This window comes from Drosophila nasuta, chromosome 2L, assembly GCF_023558535.2.
Source record: "Drosophila nasuta strain 15112-1781.00 chromosome 2L, ASM2355853v1, whole genome shotgun sequence".
In the NCBI taxonomy this organism is placed as follows: Eukaryota; Metazoa; Arthropoda; class Insecta; order Diptera; family Drosophilidae; genus Drosophila; species Drosophila nasuta.
Window position 1 is genome coordinate 7,598,283 of NC_083455.1, and position 23,618 is coordinate 7,621,900.

At 38.7% G+C, this 23,618-nt stretch overlaps 1 protein-coding gene across 7 annotated transcripts in view; it reads left to right on the forward strand.

Annotated features, from left to right (window-relative positions):
- LOC132783620 (protein sickie) overlaps window positions 1-23,618 on the forward strand; it is a 213,243-nt gene that overhangs the window by 96,700 nt on the left and 92,925 nt on the right. The gene's annotated exons all lie outside the window — the stretch shown is intronic.

The window sequence follows — 23,618 nt, forward strand, 5'->3', positions numbered from 1 at the left end:
ACATTCATTAAGATTGACAGGAAATCATAAAATATAATTTGAGGCCTTGTACTCGCACTCTGATTGGCTTCGGGATCGCAAGCTAATTGAGACGCGTTTTCTCAGTATTCGGGCATAGAATTGCTTTTTTTTACTATTTCGGACAAAGCACAAAAAAAATACGTTATTGTTACAGTAATTCTGAAACTTGAGACGCAACATGCGTTGTTTAGGAGAATTTGTTGAAACTTAAGATCTTGGCAATTGTTTTAGCATGCTTTAACTTCATTTACAGAGCAATTTGTGTTATTGATTGCTTCCAAAAAGTAATTTTAGATCACGAGTAATTGTAGATTTAATATATTTTTTTTGTTGAATTTTAAAAGCGTGCCAAGCAGCTGGAAAGTGTTTAACACAGAATTAAATAAAATAGCGTTCTCTAGTACTATTTTTGATGGTATCTATTCGACACATATCTAAAGATAAAATTCATTTTATTTATTGATAAGATTACTCAGTTAAATATATATATTTGAATGCAAGCTTAATAATATTTTTCAAATAACTATCTGATTTTTGGACAATTTATGTTTATATAGTAAACTTTAGGTTTAGCATGGAATTAAAGAAAATCGTGTATAATTTAACAGGTCTAATCTATTTTTTAACTAAATCACTTATTATAGATAAAAATTTATTATAATAAGAATTATAATTCTATAATTATTTAGTTATACAATTAAATTATCACCGATAGATTCAAAGAATTTTGTAAATTTAATATACAATTTCAACTTGATTCCTTTGTAATGCAATTTACAATTGTTGTCATGCATAATTCAGACAAGATCCGTTAACTGGAACCACAATCTCACACAAGTCCAGCATATATGCAGTATTATTTTGCACACATGTTGCAAGTACTCCAGCATATGCATTTATTTTAATGGAAATTAGTTGACTGCATTAGCCCAAACTGAGAACTCTTCAATAAATTCTAATTAAATTTGCATGGCAATTGCAGTGCTGTCTTCCCTCTCGCTCTATCTCTCTCCATTGCTCTTACTGTCTCTTTCCACCTATCAGAATTTTCACTCTTGCAGTTTCCACTCTTATGTTTAGCAAATATTTGTCAGTTGGCAAGTTGACAGCACCAAAAACCGCAAAACAAGCAGTTAGAGACTGAAGGGGAGAATAGTGAGAGCGTCGACAGGGGCGGAAGGGGAAGGGAAACTAAACCAAACTAAAGCGAAGGCACTGTAAAATATGCCAGTCTGGTTTTGGTTCCTGGTTCCTGGTGCAACTACGAACTGTAATAGTACGGATAGTATTTCTGTCTATCTGACTCTCTCAGTTTGTCCGTCTGGCTGCCTGTCGATGTGTCCTGCACTGCACTGTCGATGTCTGCTGAAGACTCCTCTGACTACACGTTGTTAATATTGACATGACAAATAAATTGGCCTACTCATTGGGGGCCGGGGGGTGGTAGACGATTTGGGTTTGGCAGCTACTGCGGTCGGGTCGCCTGGCAGGCAAACAAACCTCAAAATAGTTTGGCAAAATTATGCATTAATGGCAGCACAGTCAGCCCAAGGGGGCAGGAAGAGAGAGAACGGAGCTTTGGCTACGTGCAAATAATGCAGTTACAATTGTTGTTGCTCTGACCAGCAATAGCAACAGCAACAACAACAACAACAACAACAACTGCAACAGCAGCAACTATGCACAGCAGCAACATCAGCAGCTAATTTTGCAGAGAGCCGACAAACTATGCAAACGACGACGATTACGACGACGACAGGTGCCAAAGGGCATCATCTATTTCGAGAGCACATCTAACGGTGCATTGCATGCATGTATGTATGTATGCACACACACACTACATACATCTAACTATCTATGTGTTAGTGTGTGAACAGTCGACAATTGTCGGGAACAATTGTTAATTGCATTTGGTAGTTGTCAACATGACCAGGGATACGTGTTCAACATTTTTTATGACCCACTGGACATCGAGGTAGCAAAAAAGTGGAGAGAGACTGAGATAGAGGACAGTCATCGAGGCACTTAACAGTGTAAATATGCATTAGAAGGATTGCAGATGCTACTGCACACAATCATTCAAAATCCGATCAATTGAAATATGCACAAATCTGAGCAAATACATGCTCTATTGAACAACACTTAATTTGCAACTATGTTCTGTGAAATTCATAAACTTGGAATTGGTAAAAGAATAGGTACAATACAAACGTAAATGTTCTATACCATAATACAGATTTTAATTAAAAACAAAACCTACTTTAAAACTTGCTAATCAGTGAAAAAAAGTGCAATACTTAGCGAACTGATTATAAAATTAATTTGCGAGTACATATTAATAGTTTTGACTATTGAAAGCTTATGTCAAGTTTAAATTTGAAAGTGAATTGGTAACAACATGAAAATAAATACATTTTCCTGAAGGCCTCAGTCGTTCACCTCATTGCATTTTTTTAATTAAATAATAATAAGAGCATTTGTTTTCTTTATTTTGTATTTTATTTTCGGTTTGAAATTTGCATTTTGCTATAACTCATTTTAGTTGCAAATTTAAAGAATTTAAAGGCAGTACCAGCTATCTTATCTGCATTGTAATGGAAGTAATAATTCGACTAAAAAGTTTACACAGCAGCAAAAAGCCAAGCAAGAAGCCTTGTTGCTTTCCAAAGTTACATTAACTTCACTTAACTGTTGTTTAATATTGAATCCTTTAAATTAATTTCAACTATTTTAAAAGCATATTAAAATAATTAAACAAACCTACATATTATTATTTTAATTGTGGATAATTGGCAAACATAAGTAGATTTAACTGGAGTAGTCCAGTTTCAGATCAGACTGAACTGATCATCAGAGTGCTTCACTTAAATGCAACGCCTACGCGGATGTAACTATGAATAAGAAGGCAAAATATATGGCACATATGCAAAAGGTCTCTTTTTATTCATATGCAAATGCCAATTTACAAGTGTGAATGTGGTACATTGTTGTTGTCTTGCTGTTGCAGTTGTTGCACGCTTGACACTGACAATTGCACGTTGCACGTTGCACGCTGCTGCTGCTGCTGCTGCTGCGCTTTGCGTGTTCAAGAGGCAAGTCCAACTCATTGTCCAGACGGACTCACAGACGAGCAAACTGGACACTTGGACATGTTAACAGCAGCAACAACAAAACAGCAACGAACAACGAGCAATGACAACGACAACAGCAAAAACAACAACAACGACAATTGCAACAAAGACTGCCAAGTGTCAAAGTCAATATGCAAAAAGGTAGAGAGACAAAGTTAAATGTTGACAGTTGAGAAATGTAAGCTTCAAGGATGTGAACAGTGCGTGCGGCCATGACACATGGCTTTGGGAATTTTCTGCTCTATGGAGAGACACCCAGAGCATCGTGTTGCGTGCGAACGAATGGATCGAGTAAAATGCTGATGAGTGTGATGAGCTGTGGCAGCAAAGCAGCTAGTCATTCAGTCAGTGAGGTGGGAGGAGGAGTACTACAATTTATAGGTAGTTGGTCAATCGATACCAGTTACAACTTGTCTGCGTTTTGTTCAGTTCAAATTGAAAATAAACGTGGAATGATTGATCTTTAATGAGGCATCGATTGATCCTCAGCCATTTTGACTGCACCATTAATCCAGAAAGCGAATAGCGCGAATTTAATTTGTGAAATAAAGATATATATTTTTATAATATTAGCTTATACCATGAAAAAATATTGTGAGATACCCGCTAACAAATGTAAACGAAAGCAAAATAGTGCGGTATTCATTTTAAAATATACCGCAAAATACTATAAATGTACCAATGTTTACTTTTGGTATATTTAGATAGTAATACATACATTAAAAATATACCATAAATTGCAATTTATACCAGATCGTAACCCAAAGCAACTAAGACCCGAGTGAGAATATCTGAATTGGCACTTCTCTTACTATTTAAAGCTATTTCAACTAGCTAAATGAGTACAATATAAACATCAATAAATAAATATATTTGTATTATACATACAAAGTTTTTACTCTCAGTAATTAATCTTATTTTAATAAAATTTAAAATGGAAATACTATTTAAACATGCCGCGTATTCTGTAGTATAATGAATCAACACAATCAATATAAGCTTGAAGTAGCCATCGACAGTCACTTAATAAATCTAATTCATATTCCACCTACAACAAAGCACTTCTGTGGTTTAAGCTCGATACTCTGAAAACATTATGTGAGAGGAGAGTATTTAGTTGTTACACATTCGACAACATATTTTTTGCACACTCACCAACACAGAGTCAGACTTAATCAAATCCATCCACTTGCGTAATTACAGCATTAAATAAATATAATTTCACCTTAATGGTTATTCTGGCAGCACGCATATATTTTTCGCAAAAATTTTAAATTATGCAAATTGCATTTATGGCAATTTATTTATATATATTTTATATTTTTTTTTTTTTGGTGTTGTTTTTCGTACTTTGCATTTATTTTAAAATTCTATCAAGCAAATGAAATTTGTGTGCGTGATGCGTGGTAAATTTTATTAATTTTGCATGCGTAAGTTCATTATGCATAACAATAATAAAAACAACAACATCGACAACAGCAAAGTCACTGTTTAATGTAGCTTATAATTAAATGTTGGCGTTGATGTGTTTTTTGTGGGGTGTTAGCTTTGTGCTTTTGAAAGTATCCGCCTAACGCATTTTGACAGCGCAATTATTAAAACGCCGACGAAGTATTCAAATGTCACAAATGTATCTATAGCGATATCTGTTGGCAAAATACAAGTACCACAAACAATAGCTATCGGGGGCGACACACCTATAAAGCGAGTCTCTGGATATTGCAACTGCCACGTTGGCGTGCCAAAATTAAAGCAAACGCTGACGGCGCTTCGAAATGCAAATTTAACGCCTTTTTGCTTACTTCATTTTCCTTCTCTAAGCTATTTCAATTGCTCAATGACTGATGACTGTCTCTGCAGTCGATGGAAACCTTTGATTAGGCAATAAATGCTGACCCAGTTTCTATTGAGATTTGGAATCTGAAAGCTTAAAGCGAGCAGTTCACTAACTTTTGATATTACAATGACTTTTGAATTGATGGGCAAAATATCGACGAAAACATATTGGCACATTATAGACGGATATTTGCAATTAAAGTGAAAGATTTTCTTTTGATTAGTCTATTTTTTTATATTATTCGAACAGATTTATGTAATACCATTTTTGCTTGGTAATAAGTAGCTCAAATAAATAGATCATTTAATGACCTCTGATATTACAATGACTTTTGAATTGATGGGCAAATTATCGACGAAAACATATTGCCATATTTTTAGACGGATATTTGCAATTAAAGCGAAAGATTTACTTTTCAATGGTATATGTTTTGTATGGTCGAAATTCCTATGTGGAATACAATTTTTGCATGGTCATAAGTTAACTTTTAAGTTAATGGTACCATTTTTTGCTTGGTAATAATCTTAATTTGATAAACTTTCTTAAAATGGGTTAAAGTGAAATTTAAATGAAAAGGTTAGGTTAGGTAGGACCGGCTGCCCCAGTACGGGGCAAAGCATAGACCAGTGGAGGTCCGTAGCTGAACCGGTAGCTTATCTACGTCTCAGAAATCGCGCAGTATGGATGCATTTTTGGCAAAAGCCAGCAGCATCCTAGGAGATAGCCGTGAGACGTCCCGAAGATCGTTGTGGCACGGCGAATTAAGGTATTTCAACCGGAGTCGGGATAACGCTGGGCATCTACAGAGAAGATGCTCAAGTGTTTCCTTAACCCCGGGTTCGTTGCATTTCCTGCACTGATCACTGTTCGTGATGCCCATCTTTACAGCATGGACAGCTGACATACAGTGGCCAGTTAAAATGCCTAGCATTAGCCTGCAGTCTTTCCTTGAAAGCTGCATGACGAATTTGGTTAAGTTTTTGTTAGTAGAGGCACACATCAGCCTTGCAGTTTTGCACGAGTTGGCATTACGCCAGCTCGCGTCCCACTGAAGTCTAGAGCGCACCTCAATTTCACTGCCTAGAGTTCGCAGGGATATCGGAACATTGCACATGTTGCCAACATCGAGCCCCACTCCCTCTTTGGCGAGAGTGTCTGCGATCTCGTTGCCATCGATGCCCTGGTGGCTTGGGATCCAATAGATTCGCACGACCGCAGATGCGTTCAGCGACTCTATTGCTCTTCTGCTGTCCAGGACAACTTTGGACTTGACCACATCAGAGTGCATTGATCTTATTGCAGCCTGGCTGTCAACAAAGATGTTAATAGAGGTGTGATCACGCTGTAAACCCCGAGCCAATTCGGCAGCCTTGCCAATGGCAAAAACTTCCGCCTGGAAGATGCTGCAATGGTCTGGGAGTTTATAGGATTGTTTGGAGACCGGGTCCGGGCAGTATACGGCCGCTCCGACACCATCATCCATCTTCGAACCGTCGGTGAAGAGGTTGAGGGCTTCGGGAATGCATAACCCTTCCCGCCAGCATTCCGGTTCCAAGAATATAGTGTTAATATGGTCAGTACTGGTAAGGGGATAGTATAGTCCAAGTCTCTACTAGTCTCCCTACCAATGGCGCTGTGACCATAGCCTAGCAGACCCAAATTGCCAGTTGCGGCAATCCGTAGGGACGATTTTGCGGCTATGGATTGCGCGTATAGGTGTAATGGTTCCACACCAGCTATTACCTCGAGGGCTTTAGTTGGCGTCGACCTGAGAGCGCCTGTGATACACAGTAGCGCTTGACGCTGTGTCCTTTCCATGATGGATAGGTACGTCCTTTTTTCAGTGGCCTGCCACCACACTAGAACACCGTAGGTGAGGATAGGGCGAACAACTGAGATGTATATCCACCGCATTAGATTAGAGAGAGGCCCCAAGTGCAACTAAGCATCTTCTTCGCCATGTACAAGGCTCCGGTGGCCTTCTTCACCCTTTCTAACACATTGAGCTTCCATGTCAGTTTGCTGTCCAGGACCACACCTAGGTATTTTACTGCTAGGCTCGGCTTTAGCATAGTGCAGCCTATTTTTGGGGGACCACGCAGGTACCTTATACCTCTTCGTGAAGAGGATAAGGTCCGTTTTATCCGCGTTAATGCTGAGCCCGGCTGATTCGGCCCATGCTTTAACTTCCCGCAAAGTAAGTTCCATTACGGAACTAAGGGTGGTTGGGCATTTCCCAGTTATCAAAATGCTTATGTCGTCAGCATAGGCAATTAACTTGGGGCCCGTCTAGTAAATTTTAGAAGTAGGCTATTTACGACCAAATTCCAAAGGAGAGGCGAGAGAACCCCACCCTGGGGAGTGCCACCTCGCACTACCTTTGTAATGGCCGCATCGCCCCACGTAGCCACCACCCGCCTGTCACAAAGAAGGCGGTTGACCCATCTGTGGATCGCTGGTGCCGTGTTAATTGAGGTAAGGCCCTTCATAATAGCATCAGTGGTGACGTTATTGAAGGCGCCTGAAATGTCAAGAAATGCACCCAAGGCATATTCTTTATAGTGGTCCGCTTTTTCTATGGAGGCTACTAGAGCATGGAGAGCAGTCTCAATGGACTTGCCCTTTGTATACGCATGCTGATTTGGGGACAACAGATGCATTGAGTTGCTTCTGATGTGCAAATCAAGTAGCTTTTCCAATGTTTTTAGCAGGAAAGAGGTTAGGCTGATAGGCCGAAAGTCATTTGGGACCACATGACTGCATTTGCCCGCCTTGGGCAGGAAAATGACTTTCGAGGTCCTCCAAAGAGTGGGGATATGACCCCATGCGAGGCACGCCGAATAGATACCCGATAGCCACGGAACAATCGTGGGCTTGCTGGCTTGCAGCATTGCTGGCGAAAGTCCATCGAGACCGGGCGACCTGACCTTCGCAAAGGAGTTGATAGCCCAAATTATTTTGTTATCTGTAATTAGACTGGCAGGGAGTCTCATAACTGGGAGACTAGGAAAGAGCTGCCAGTCACTATTCTCTATTCCAATACATCCTGGGAAATGAGTTGAGAGCAGTGCTTCAAGAGTTTCAGCACTGCTCTCCGTCCACGCTCCATCGCCCGACTTGAGCAGACTAGGACTGGAAGCCTGCTTGGACAGCAGCTTCCTCAGTCTGGAGGTGTCTTTGATGTTATCCAGGTCCGAGCAGAAGGTTCTCCATGAAGACCTTTTGGATGATCGGATCATCTTCTTGTACGACTTCAGGAGAGACCTATACTCGTCCCAGACATATTCGTTGTCCGCCTTCTTAGCAAGTTGAAACATGCTAGTAAGCTCTCCACGTAGCGATGAGAGATCTGGGTTCCACCAGGGTGGCTTCGATCTTCTCGTCGGTCTTGAGAGTCTACAAGATTGGCGAAACGCTGAAAGTAGTCCTGCAGAAAGGACATTGACATTAGTTTCTAGGTCCTGCACCGAGTTGATGTTACCCGGCGAACCAAGAGACTTGGAAACAAGGCTAGAGAATTTCGCCCAGTTCGTGTTACGGGGATTTCTGAACGGCTGAGCCGCAGGTACCCTGTTAAAAGGAATGGTAAATTGAATGTACTTATGGTCCGAGAAGGAGGGTCTGTCCAGGACCCTCCACTCTTCAACATTGGTACACTCAGTTGAAATCGTTAAGTCCAGCACATTACTGGAGGTGGGACCTACATAGGTAGATACCTCACCCCTGTTGGCTAGTCTAAGCTTATGGTTAAGGATAAAATCAAGAACTGACTCACCCCTGTCGTTGATGTCGGGACTTCCCCAGACGCTATGGTGGGCGTTGGCGTCCGTTCCGATAATAATATGCTTATTGGAGGAGCAGACCATGTCCACCAGCCTCCGCAGCTCGTCAGGTGGAGCCGGCTTGTCGTGGGCCATATAACAGGATGCCAGCAGCAAACATCCTTCACGGCTCTCCAGCACCACCACGGTTAGATCCTCGTTGCTGTAATTAGGTAGTAGATGAGCTTTTAGCCCCTTCTTTACAAGGATGGCAGTTCTCGATCTGCTTACCAATGTCGGGACGTATAAATCATAGTTGGGCGACTTCAGTCCAGCCACCGTGTTGCCCGACGCTATCCACGGTTCTTGGACCAAAGCCGCGTAGGCGGACACTTCCTCCAGGGCAAGGAGTAGCTCCGCCGAAGCCGTTTTGGATTTATGGAGGTTGAGTTGCAGCACACTCATTAGAGGTTAGCAAACTCGCTGGGGCCCGTCTCCATGGACAGTTCCTCCCCACCTCCTCCGTCTTGTCAGTCAGGCTGAGGTGCTGGGTGGCGTCGGTCACGCTCTCGAGACCGAGATCTGCCTCAACCTCCCCAGACCTCAGCGTGTGTGTGTCCTTGTCGTTCGGATGACGTTTCTTGAGGCGAAGGTACACGCTCCCTAAGCCCCACGCCATCTTCCCATTGCGTTTATATAGCAGATCCTCGGCCTCCTTGTTGATCTGAATGATCACGTGCTGCCCACCACTGGGTAAAGGTTCATCAACCTTCAGCACGGACCAATCACTCGTCGGTATGGCCGGGTTCTGCTTTTAAGCAGCTGAAGCGCCCGCTCTCCCTGGACAACTATTGGGAAAAGGACTTTCGCCTTCGGCATGGACGGAATATTATTCCTGTCCACCACGTCCAGCTTGGCCCCTCCCACAGCCCGTCCAGTTTGGGTACGGTCGCTTGCAGCCACTGCAATGTTGGGTCGTCCTTGCATGTCAGGATCTTGACACCATTCAGCCAGCCAGTGCCTTCGAATGTAGGCATTGGACTGTCTGGGACATTCTCCATCCTGACAAACAGTGCGTCGACCAGCTTACTATGGGTCAACCGCCACCGCTCTGCAGACATTTTCCCGTTAGGGTCCCTCTGTCTATGAGAGCAACGGCGAGATGCCGCCTGGCAGTTTCAGCAACCGTTGCTCTCTGTTTCGTCCTGTTCGAGTCCGTGTTGGTGGAGCCAGGTGCTCGCAGCTTCTTGCTCACTGGAGCCCCTTGCTTGGGACTCTCAGCGGACCGTTGGCGCTTGCTTGCCATGGACTCCACCTTGTTGTTGGCAGGGCCGGTAGAACCGGTCTGCACTTTATTGTCTTTTGGAAGGGGGCTAAGTTGGTTTTCCCGCATCCACGTGTTGGCCCAGGCAAGCCTCTCCTGGTCCTTGACGGACAGGTTAGCTACGCCACTAAGCCTTGCGTGAATACGGGTCGCCGCCCTATTTTTGGCCTTCTCCTTCAGCCCCCCCGTGCCCCGCTGCGCAACCTTGGAGGTGCTGGCGATAGGCAGGGGTGACTGAAGAGGAAGACGTTCCCCTCCACCGTAGAAGTTGGCGCAGCGCTCTTTTGGTCCGTGTCGGTTAAGACCACAGCACCCGCGCGCACCAACCTCGAATTTTGGTGGCAGTGTTGTTACAACTGATACGGCCTGCTCCCGCCGCCTCAGAGGTGTGACCGCTGGCGACACGCAGAGAGGATCTCTCCCCCCCCCCGTGCCCGCCGGTGGTAGCAGTCACGCCTTCCACCGACGTTTGGGCTGACATCCCAGCCCGAGTTGAATAGTTTAAAGAGTCCATTCCGAGACCATAGTTGGCTAATTTTGTTCTTGGGAGCCCCCCATAGCGTTTTCAGTCTGACCGCCAGACACCTCGTACCATGGATTCTGCTACTTATCTTCAGGCAGATGCCCGAAAGATAAGGAACAGAGTCCTCAGCTAGGATCTGCAGTTCCTGAAATATCGACGTATAGTAGAGATCCGCTACCCGTTGACACTGAGGTAATACAGATCCTACCCAGCCAGCACCCTCGGGGAGGGTTCAGCAGAGGATTTTTGCCAGCTTTTCAAACTTTTTTTCATCTAGATTGTTTTTTTTTTTTTTTTAATCTATTGAAGCTTAGTATAAATTTCATATTGTTATACCAATGTTAAAATGATTAAAATTACTTAATAGAAAATCAGAAATATATTTTATTCAATGCCTTTTGTTTTGAAGACTAACATAATCTAATAGATTGCATTATCGATTTCACTTGACACAATTTCCCCAATGTCTATTTTTTAATCAAATTAAGTTGTCGGTAGCTCGACAAATAAAACTCTAGTCTGTAATTAGCTTGTATACGGATTGGCTAATTAGCTGCCTTAACTATTCAATTAGACTTCTAAGCAGGTAGTAATCTGAGTTGCCCATCTACTTATCAAATTTGCTTCCTCAATTCGACGCTTTCATTTCTTTAACCATATACGACTATGTTGACTTCCGTTTGCGACCGTCTCAGTCCATTAGCAGCTCATTAACTTGGCTTAAATGCATGGCACAGAGACACAAGCGCAGCTGATCAAAGAAACACATTTCAATATACAAGTGGAACACTGACAAATTTGGATAACTCGTCAGGGGAGATCCAAGGGGAGGGAAATACGTCAAGTGTCAAGTTCAAGCTGAAAACCGCTGAAAGCAATTGAAATGCGCAACTATTTCAATTGTTGATTGATTTCGAATTCTAATTGATGGCTGGCTTGCCGCAGCTGCGTCCGAATGGAAAAGGAAAAGCCAAAAACAAACACAAATATAGCAAAAGGAACAACAACAACAACAACAGTGAATGGAAAAACACGTAAATGAAATGCAAATAAAATGTGGACGGAACATTTTTTGAGTTTTGTCACCTGAAACCAGAAAACCTTAACTGAACTGAACAGAGTTCGCTGATGGTTGACACCTGTTTCCAGCTTGTTTAGTTTCAATATTTCATTTGCTTGCACAGTCCATTTGTTTATTTACCTTTTTGCAGTTGTTTATTTAAGCAAAACCATCGAATGCCGATTGAGTGTCTGTCATCTGTCGTCTGTCGTCTGGCGAATAACGAAATTCCCAATCCACAATCGACAATCCACAATTCTCAATTCACGATTCACGCGCCGTTGCATTTTGGGCACAGGACCTTGAATGACTCTCTGGGAACGGATGTGTTGGATGTGGATGTAGATGATGATGTGCATTCGCCAGACCAAATCTAAATTAATAGAAATATCAAATTCTCGAATATGTATATTCAGCTTGTCAAATATGAATCTCTCCTCTTTTTTCTGTTTTTTTTTCTACCTGTCTCTACGTGAGCTGAGCCCCTGCAGCAATGTTTGATTCAAATTTTATGCCTCACACGTTTCATATTCAACTCAACCGCAGAGAGGCATTTTTTCGTTCTTTATTGTTGTTGTGTGGTTTCTGTTTGCCATTTTATTTATGAGCATCATAAATATATTTCTTCTTTTTAGTATATTTTAAGTACATGCACACACAGAACCTCGGTTAGCTTCTTATGATTATCTTCTGACAGAGCCCATCAAACACGAAATAAGCTGACTGACAAATGGCACGTGTTCTCGTTCTCCTTTGACTTCTCATTACAAACCGCGAACCCCAAAATTTTTTGGGTACATCAACCTATTATACTATATACCTTGTCTTCGCCTTTTCCAAATATTATTATTATACGCTTTCAGTTGGTAATCGCATAATATCGCATCATTAATCATAAATAGAGATACTCATATTCACATGAATATGAATGAGAATGTAGAGATTTAGTTTTACATTTTTTAATTGCTTCTTGCAAAATGTTACATACCTGGCTTTATAATTGCCTAAACAGGTTGTCATTAAACTCCAAGATGTTTCAAAGATATAAAGCCGAGTACTAAGGTCAAGTGATGAGATTGTTAAAACTCGCACGCAGAATACTTATAGAGTTCTTCAGAAGACATTAGTAATTCTAACACTTTAAAGTGTTATGAGGAAAATGCTGTTAAGCAGCTTTGAAGTGAAGTTCTCGAGTATAAAAACAACAATGGGAATACTTAAAGTCTTTACAAGAATTTATTTTAGTTGTAGACAATATTATTACTGAATATGCACTAAAGTTAAAGTACAACTTTTTAGCTATAACTTGTTGTTTTAGTAATATTAAAGCAATAACTATGTTAATCCCAGCTGCAAAAACTCAACGTACGTAGAGTGAGAAAAGAAATCAAATTTCGCTCGTTTTCAGTTAAATGAAAATTGAATATTCAAATATTGTATTGTATCTTCACATGCAAACCAATTTGAATACATAAAATTTAACATGCAACTGCAAACTAACTAAATAATAGTTAGACATTCGCTTCGTTTTTGTTGCCATGCCTCCCAGCACCAAATGTAAATGGTAACCCAAAAAAATACAATGCTGTGATTGTAGTTGTTTTTTTAGATAGCCAAAATAGAGCAGCACAACATATAGAGAGATGCTACTAACATATAATAAACACTGACAATGGCATTTATGAGTAGTTGGAGGCAAATCAAAGCTGCCGCATCTAAATGCATTCGAACAATGCACTCGATGTGAACATGGATTTAGTTTCCTTTGTGTGTGTGTTTGTGTGTGTAATTGTTAATGTATTAGTGCGGCTTAAACAATGCCCAATGCATAAATAACAGCAGAACTGGCGAATCTCAAACAGCATGAGATACAAACAACAAACACAAAAAAAAAGCTGCTGCTATGTACAATAGCGTATCTAACAGATACACGCGCCATAAACTATGAAAAGCGTATGCTTATTGCAATCATCTCTCCCCTCTCCCCATCCACCCAGTCTCCTCTCTCCCCTGCAGATGAGCACAGCCATAAAATATCAATTTCGTGTTACAACAAACGCCAAAAACGAACGTAAACTTATGAGTCTGCTCTCTGTAGCCGGAGGTGCGATGCGAAAAGGGAGAACAAGATAAAAAACACACACATTCTATATACATTCATACCATATATATCTCTATCGAAATAAATTGTACAATATACAAAAAGTGAAATAAAAATAATTGAAAAATGTATTGCAGTAAAAATGAAGCAAATTGTATTGCAGTCGTATGTGTATACGGAATAGATTGATAGCAGATATATTTTACACAATTTGTATGAAAAATGTGACACATTTAAATTTTCAGACAGTTGGGGCTAGTTCGATATAAATTACAGATTATATTAGACAAAAGCTAACTGAATTGAAGTTTAAATATTGAACTATAGCACGTTCAATAAAATATATGTAGCATAATTGTCACAGAAATAGAAATTAAATTAAAGCAAGCTCAAGAGATTTTAGATTCGAATGATAGATGGAAATATAAATTTAATCTTTGTATTCATACATAAGTTGCAATAAAAAGACAACAAAATTCATTAAGCTTTCAATAGTTTTATCGTATTTGAAATACATCTGTTACTAAATGCATATCCTTGACTGTAAGTCATGCATTGTCACGATTCTCATCAGTTTGAGCATTGCACTCGTTACCATATTTCATTTCATTGTCATCTGCTCGCCAATATTTATTTGTTTATTTTATTTTTTAAATTCTCATTCGATTGCAATTAAATGGCATTAAAGCTCACATTTTTATTATGACACGCAAAATTTATCAATAAAATATTACCAGCAATTTTCTCATTCCTTCTTTTTGTTCTCTCTCATTGCAGGTGAGTTGAATGAAATATTACGCCTTGTAAATGGTTATGGTAAAAGAAGGTAATCGATACTTTACAAATATTATTTATTTACATTTTTTGTAGTGAAAATTATGTAAATATTTCAGTGAAAATTTAAAAGCAAACAAAGCATAAAGCGATACTAATTTAATTTGGTTATCGAAAATATATGAAAACAGGTGAAAAGCAAATGATGCACCTATTTTACATACATATATATAAAATTTCGCATGTATTTATGCGCATATTTCCAGGGCAGCGATTACAATAGGCAATTAGTGAGCTAAAATGTTTTACGACCTGGCCAAATATTATCATTGGCCTGGCCAACTGGCTGTACTCGCTTTAGCTCCGTTTATAATTAATTTTTGTTTGCTCATATGCAATTCAATACGCTGTATTTGGCTAATTGCTAATGAAGTTTGGCAACGACGCTTCAATAATTTCATGCACTTGATTTGCTATCTCTCTCTCTCTCTCTCTCTCTCTCTCTCTCTCTCTCTTCTTTGTCGACGTTTACAGACTTTGATATTAGCATGGCAAATATTTTGATGCAACATGCAATTTTTTTCCTAATCTAAACACAAGCAACACGGGGTTAGTTTAAAGTGTGGGGGTTCAAGTGGGCGCTACTTGGGCCGCATAACTTCAGGCGACAACAACGACGACCCAGAAAACCCAATTGTATGCCAATGGCAGTTCAGAGCCTTTATTACACTTTAAAAATAAGTTATGTGAATGCTTAAGCTAATTGCATAATGGTCACGAAATCGTTTGACTGGATTAAAGTGACTGTATGAAGTGAAGCACTTTGGGATAACGTCAGTATATCAGCATATATAGTCAGTATTAAGGACTTGTTAGTAGCTATTATAAGGTCTACTTTAGATTACTAAGCGCATCTCTATTAAAAAGTCTATGATACAATATTGGGATTCAAATATTATATATTCTTTGAACTGTTTCCCGTAGAATTTAATATTCTATTTATATTTTTTAAATGTAATTATGTTCAAAATTCAATTTTATTATTGAATCATTTTAATAAAGACACTTTTTCTGCAGATTTTAGTATTTTATTTATTTTTTCTTAGTTGAAAATCAATTCTAAATTTTAAATTTATTATAATATTAGTTCAATTCAATAAATTTAAATATTATTCTATGAATTGTGGATTTTCTATATTAAAATTTGAATAATTTTTTGAGGTTTTAGCCTATTTCTTGAATTTGTAAATAAGGAATAAGGATAATAAGAAAATATACATATGAATTTATTGAGAAACTGCTCTCGTTTAGAACATCGCTTAGCAATTTCTTCAAGTGCATTTGTGTGGCACGTTTGCTTGCATGTTTTTCGCTTTGCCCTGGCACTTTCCTCAGACGCCATGCCACGCCTATGCAGTAGGAGCAACAGCCACCGAAGGGGCAGCAACGACAACGACAGCGACAGCAACAGCAATAGCGACAGCAACGACAACAGCGGCACCTTGGCATATCAGCCAAGCTAATCTAACTAAGGTGCTCGCTGGTTGTCGAGAAGAGTAGAGGAAGGGGGAGGCGGATGGCAGACTTACAGCATGCTTAGCGCTGCGTGCAATTTGCTTGCTTACGTTTTCATTCCCTTCCCCTCCCCTCCGCCGTGTCTAACTCCCTCTTTATCCTAGCTCAAGTTGGAAGCCAGCTTCTTGTATGCACGTACTATATATTTGGTATTTTCTCCATTTTTTTGTTGTTGTAGTCGCTTTTGCCAGTAAATAATAATAATACCTACATATTTAAATTGCCCCACTGTGAGTGTATGTGTGTGTGTGTGTGTTACCAGCTATTCGCTTTCATTTCCTTGACTTGGCTGCATTTCCTGTGCCATTGATAGCCATCTCCTGTTGCTGGCGTTGCCGTTGCCGTTGCCTGCATTTTTATGAGAACTCTCCACAGTCAGCTTCCCACTTTTCAAAAGGGGGGAAGGGAAACCTTCTTTCTCTTCTGCAGCGTCAACTGTCTCCCTAGAGTCTTATCAATATTTCACTGTATAGCTTTTCATTTGGTTGTACTCGTATTTATATTTATAAGTCCTTCCGTTGCTACAGTTTCCCTAAATAGTAACCAGATCGGGGGGAGCAGGAGGAAACTTCTCTCAACTAAGACTTCATATTGTGCATTAGCTACGAGCCTGTTCAATAAAATTGTATAGCAATCAATTTAATGCACCGCAGCACACGCACTTTGCCACTCGCTGCCTGTTGTCCGTTGCTTTGGCAACGCTCAACACAAGCAGGTGGCTTGGAATGGGGCGGGGAACGGGGAAGGGATCGAGATGGGGGCACAGTGGGAAGCCTTAGCAATGTTCAATGCGTGTGTGTTGCACAAAAGTTGCCACAATTACGAGCTCGCTGAAATCTTACTAAATATTTCAACACGCCGTTTTATATAAAGCAAAAAACAGAAGAGCAAAGTTGAAGGGAAAAAGGCAGACAGAGAAGCTGTAGAAACGCCAGACAATTTTTATATTGATATGTTTTGCCTTTTACAGAGCATTTGCATACACATAACTTAAATGATTTGTGGACAATCTGATATTAAAACTTAGGCTCTATATTTAAATTTATATTACATTTGAAGTCACCCACTCGTCAAATAAAATTGGCGAATCATTTTCGCTAATGTATAGAAATCCAGTCAATCATTAAATTATTATTAAATGATATATTATAAACTCTTTATTATAAACTATATTGTGGATGTATTTTAGATATTTGAATACTTTGTTAAATGATGCTGCATAATTATTCCTACTCAACTTACTAATTGCGTTTAAATAATTTAACTTTCAGAGTCGTATTTAATTTATTTTTACGAGTTGAAAAATATAAATTTGTAAATTGTTTTTGTTCCTTATAATAAGCATTAATAATGCAAAATTGTTGAATGACATAAGAATAACTTATCTCAACGGTAAGAATTTATAATTTTATTATAATGCAAAGAATATATTAATATTCTATGCAAACTTATTTATTTAAACAAAGTTTAAATGTACACACCAAGTTTTATGTTGCTAATTTTTTTTGTTTTTCTTATTTTTGTTAAACAAGTTGAAATTGAATCTTTAAATGATTCATTTAAATGATCAAGGTAGTTTAAAGTTGAGTTCCCCCATTTTATTGACTCTGCAGTCATACATTATTTATAAACACTTTTAAAGTCCTTTCAGCACTAAAACTGACTCCACTTTTAATTCATTTTGCAGTTGAACTGCAGTTCCCACGTGCCACACGCTGTTAACACATGCAACACATAAACACAAAGAAACAAATACATAGACGTATACACATATGTCTAGTAAATTTCAATTACATTTCCTCAGTTCAATCAAATCGTCATCGGAAATCGTCTTGGCCCAGCAGAAACTTTATTCTCGCTTTGCCAAAATTGACGTGCATCGCGCGTGTTGCACTTGCAACCATTCGTAAATTGAATTTACTGACCAACTGTGCAGCACTCACCATTCCATTTGCCACATCGTGTGGCACAACTAATGATTGCCTTCGAGCTGCAAACGGACTTTGGCAATCGCATTTTCAATTTCTTATCGTCGTGACTCGACGACAATTGTCTAGCGTTTGACTGAGTTGCTGCTGCTCCTGCTGCTCCTGTTTGCCACGAAGGACACTTGAAATTATTGAAATTGTTTTGCCATTTCGCAGTAGCCCCGAACCATCTCCTCCTCTTTTCTTCGCCCTCCCCTCGCAACACTGTCTGCAAAGTCCTTTGTGACCCGTTTGCTGCACTCGTCTGTGATTATCGCACTGGAATTTTCTCATTTTGAGTGATTCGAAGTATTTGTGGATTTTGGTTATTGATTTTCAAATGGCACGTCAAGTGCCAATAGCGTTGCCTCTCCTTCCCCCTACCTCGCCCCCTTCCTCCACCATTCATTCCCGAGTTACTCCAAATCGAATACAGCAGACTGCAAGTCGACGTTCCTCTTTGTGCGTATGAATGTGTGGTTTTTGAGCTTTTAATTAGTTGCTAATTTGATGGAGAATGCAACACTAGAGTGACTTTAATTGCAAGCACTTTGACAGCTGCCGCAGAGTGCGAAATAAAGTAAAGGTTACTCATGGTTACTCTGAAGTAGAGCGAGAAAAGAACATTAAGATGTAAATTAAACCAAAAAAAATGTGGTTAGTTCTCAGGATCTTTTTGAGTTGCTGTGGAAAAACCTAGGATAGCGGTTAAAGGATGTGCGAGAAAGATAAAATTGTTGAGAAAAATCATAATATAGATTTGACATAAAGGTTACCATCGGAAACTGACCAAGAGTTTGGGAGGAAAGTAATCAATGCTGAGACATCTGAAATGAAAGTTTAACAAAATTCATCTAGATTATGAAATTCAACTTCAACTTGATATATCAAGATGGAGCACTAAGAGATATGTATCACCTGCTGCTGTTCTTAAATCTTTTTTAACAAGAAGCAATTTGAACGATATAGCAAACAAATAAATGCAAAAAATTATGCTTAAGTCCATTAAAAAACCAGATCGAATAATAAAAAGTAATAAAATATGCAAATTACGTTGACGTGTGAGGTAAAAATTTATTGTCTTGTTATCTAAATTCTGTCAGCTTAAAATTGTTGCAAACATTAAATTTGTTGAACCTTTTCACATGCATAAAATGACTTAATTTGTTGACCACACACCTGAGAGAACGAGAGACAGGCGGAATATGGAATTTGTCACTGATTAAAGGAGTAAACTTTTATGTTGCAAAAAATATATTTAATTCCCATAATTAAAAAGAGGCTTGGCCAAGACAGACAGAGCGAAACAGGAGAGACAGCGACGCCTACGTTGATTTATGGGATGCGCTTTAAAGTGCATATAAATCAAATGAAATAAAATATATATATGTAAGGTATATATGGTATGCTTATGTATTTACCCACACATAAGTATTTATATAAATAAGCTGTCATGTGTGTGTGTGTGTGCGAGAGAGTGTTGAGATCGGGTCCCGGTCAACTCTTTAGCACCATTAACAAAAGGCTTTGCCCCGTGCCTGATGTTGTCCTTGGCTGCCTTCTTTGTTTGACCGCACTTAATCCTCCGGCAAGGAGGAAAATGCACAAAAGCCGAAGAGTCCAGTGAAGCAGCTGAATGTGGCATCATGGTGGGGAAGGGAAGTTGCAAGTGGCAAGCGAAGCGCATTGCATTTTGCGATAAATTCGCAGCGCATTAAATGGAATCGGAAAGCATGAATGGGGCATTGGGGAGGCGGAATGAAGCGTTCGAGGGGCGTGGCACGGCACCATGACTGACCACCAACAATGCGCTCAGCATTCGGAAATTCAGTGCGCTCACACACACACACACATATATATAAAGATAGAAAATCGAATCGAATCTTTTGCTCGCTCCAAGAATGTCAATAAAAGGAAGCAACGCGAACAGCGCTCCTCGCTGCCAGCGTCGACGCCAACTGCGCTGCTCAACAGCTCAGTGATTCGCTGAAATGATGTTGTGTGTTCTGACAATAAACGCCACTTGCTGTTTGTTGTCTTCATTTCGCCCAAGAACAGTGTGGGAATGACCATAACGCAACTGTCCAGTTACAGTGGTTCAAAACCGATTTTATATGCTTCTGAATATTGAAAGGTAGAAGAAATCTGAATCCATATTTATAAAGTTGCTGGAAAAATGTAAGGAAAACTGTCTATAATAATTATTTCATCTGAAGAATAATATATTGATATACATTTTCATTAATTTTCAAAATTTACCCCTTTAGAAATTATATAAATAATTAAAATAAAATAAAATTTATATTACAAGAATGAGGCACTTTTCATAGCAGCTAAAATAAATCAAACAACAAAATAATTCTAAGAAATTTCATTAAGATTTCATGACCAAATTATTAAAATATGATTTGTAACAAAAAGCTAGCCAACTCTTCTAATTAGCAAATTTTAATATGAATTATAAATTTATTAAAACGAACATTATTAACTAAACTAGAATAATTGGTATTTAATGGATTTTCAATAAGATTTCATCAATTTATTTCCAATGTTCGACTTCTTTAGAGAATACAATTTTATTATTGCTAAGTTTTTATTGCATTCGTGCCACTGTGCTAGCTAGTTTCATATTGATAAGAAACCCGTTTCGATGACAATTGACAACTTTAATGTGAACGACATTATTTGCATTTATTTGCAGTATATATTTACTTGTGGCACTGTGTGGGGTAAAGAGCGAAGGCAAGTGGGGAAAGAAGGATGGTGATGTGGCAAGTGGGGCAAGACAACACTTGTGCTTGCATCAGAAGAATATTTAACAGATACTTTTGCATCTTTTCGACTGTGTGGTATCGTTTTACCATTTTACGATTTGTGGTTGACTCTTCGCTTTTGAGGCTTGAGGCTTGCAGCTTGCAGCTTGGGGCAAGCAACAGCAGCTGCTGCAATTGGAGGAGTTGCCACAAGTGCTGGGCAAATGCATGTGGCGAGTATCTTTGGCATATGTGGCAACTTGCGAGACATCAGCCAACAATTGTTGCCTGCTCCATGACTCTTTTCTTGTTGCGCATTACGTAAGCGAGCGCAGCAAGGCCTTGCCTGCATGCCACTTGCTCCACGTTTGAATGGGCTGCAACTGTGCCACACACGATTGTGCGCCTGCTCATTGAATGATTGCAGCGTCTGCTATTGTTGCAGAGTGTGTATGCGTGTGTGTGTGGGGAAATAAAGTGCAGCGCTCTGTTTGACACTTGCAGCTGTCAACGCGGCACTGATTGATCGATTGCATATGTGTGGCACTCGCTATAGGAGTGTGTGAGAGTGTGGTTTGTGGGTGTAGAAGGGGAGAAGCAATGATAAACTGGGCCATAACAATGTGTGGCAAGCTGCATAGTTCATTTAAGGGGAACACTATCATCATTAATCAGGTGTTCGACAAGGCAAAAGCGTAATCAACTAGAAATCAAGTGAATCAACAGAAACATGTCAATATACGATTAAGTAATGAAATTGTTACATCATTACAGTATGTTGAAATATGAAAAGAAAGTGGTTAAATCAATGTTGTACAATATATATTAACATTACATAAATACTAGATACATAGATACATATGTACATATATACTAAGCAAATATTCTTTAATAAATTTGTATCTTTAATTGGGGATTTAGTTGATAAGTTAATAATTACTTAGCTAGTAAGAAACCCAATCTGGTACTTATACAAACCAATTTTAAGATTACTATAAATTTTTTTACAAGAAGTTAATTTTTTTTTTTTTTTAATGCAAACACTCTTAAAATTTGTAATAACATCTACTTTATCAATTTCCACTTTAGGTTTATTTCATCAATCGATTACATATATTTTTTTTTTTACCTTTTATTCATTCATAATTTAGAAAAAGGAACATTCTTTGAAGCCTTATCTATACTAATTTTATATGTTGGTTTATTGCTACCAATTCAAGATTATTAATTAAATATTAAACTAATTTCAAAATTTCTTTTAACTTCTTCATTTAAAGATATAGCTTTTATTAATTAATTTATTTATTATTTACTAGTAATTTTTATCATGGTTTGATATCAGTTTCTCTCCTTTTACCTTGCTACCAAATTCAATGAGTATTCTTTATAATTTCTCATCAATATTAATTGACATTTTGTAGCTTAACTTTTACTCTGATTGATGAGTGACTTAATAGTAGTTGCTTATTTTTTGAAGCAGCTAGAAAGGCTTGTGGCATTTGGATTTATCAGAGCGGCAGAGAGTAATCCTACTATTGAATGCCAGCAGTGCTGCAACTTGTTGCAGCCACAAAATGTTAAATTGTTAACTCAGGCAGGCAGCACAATCGCTATTTACTTGCAATCCATTTTGACCTCATTCGCAGCATTGTAGAAACTTCGCTGCTGATGCTGTTGCTGCTGCTGCCACACAAAATTAATTTAAATTTATTGCCTCAATTTATAATGGCAAATGCCAAAAATAAATGTTGACAGCAGACGGCAAGCTGGCAAACGACGTAGTTCAATGTATCTTTGAGATACTTTTCAAAGCACATCTTTCGCTCTTTCCAATCCCCATTCCATTGAACTTGAACTTGTCGATTTTTTGGTCAATTGTTTGCCAAAGTCATTGAGCACAAAAGTTTCTTTTGTAATGGCAAACAGAATTCCTGGGCCAACTTCTATTGGAGTTTGTCTTTCCTCTTTTTTTCAATTTCTATTTCATATAAGTTTACCGTTAGTTTTAAAGTTGCGCCCCCAACTTGTTAGAGATTCGGATTCGGACTCTCGACTCGGAATCGGACTCGGACCCGGCAAATTGAGTGCACACAACTCAGACAGACGTTTGTCATTTGTCTGCTGTCATGTCAGTTGTCAGTTTGATTTTTTGACTTCTCTTTACTTTTGTGTGTGAGTGTGTTTTGTATTTTTTAAATTGTAACAACTGCTATGACGACGTCCACAATGTCGAGAAAAATATCTATATATATATAGTTGTGCATGTGTATATATAATAAAATGCCATGCGACAAACAAAAGACAAATTGTGCGCTGCCGAAGAGCGTGTTGACAATTTTTTATAGATTTATATTTGCCCTCGGATGGCAATGCAAGGCATATGGACTTTGGGATCAGCAAGGGAACTTCAAATATAATGATAAATATATTCAAATTAAAGTTTATTATTATTGCAATGAGATGAGTCAGAACGACTAAGGTTAATGTAATGGTTACAATTCACTTTATTTCAATTAGTTTTTCATAGTTTTTTGTAATGTTTAATTTAATATAATTTAATTTAATATTTTTAAAATATTCGGAGAGTTAAGAGAAAAATATAGTAATAATATTAAAACTATATAATATAATATGTTATGCTTGAATTTGCAATATATAATTTACCAAAAATTGTTGTACCATTTTATATATTTCAAATTTTAAAAAGGTGTATTTTGACTATTTATTGATTTTAAATTAGCTTCACCTGAAATTTTTGCAATGTTTATTCATGATTCTTTACGAAATTAAT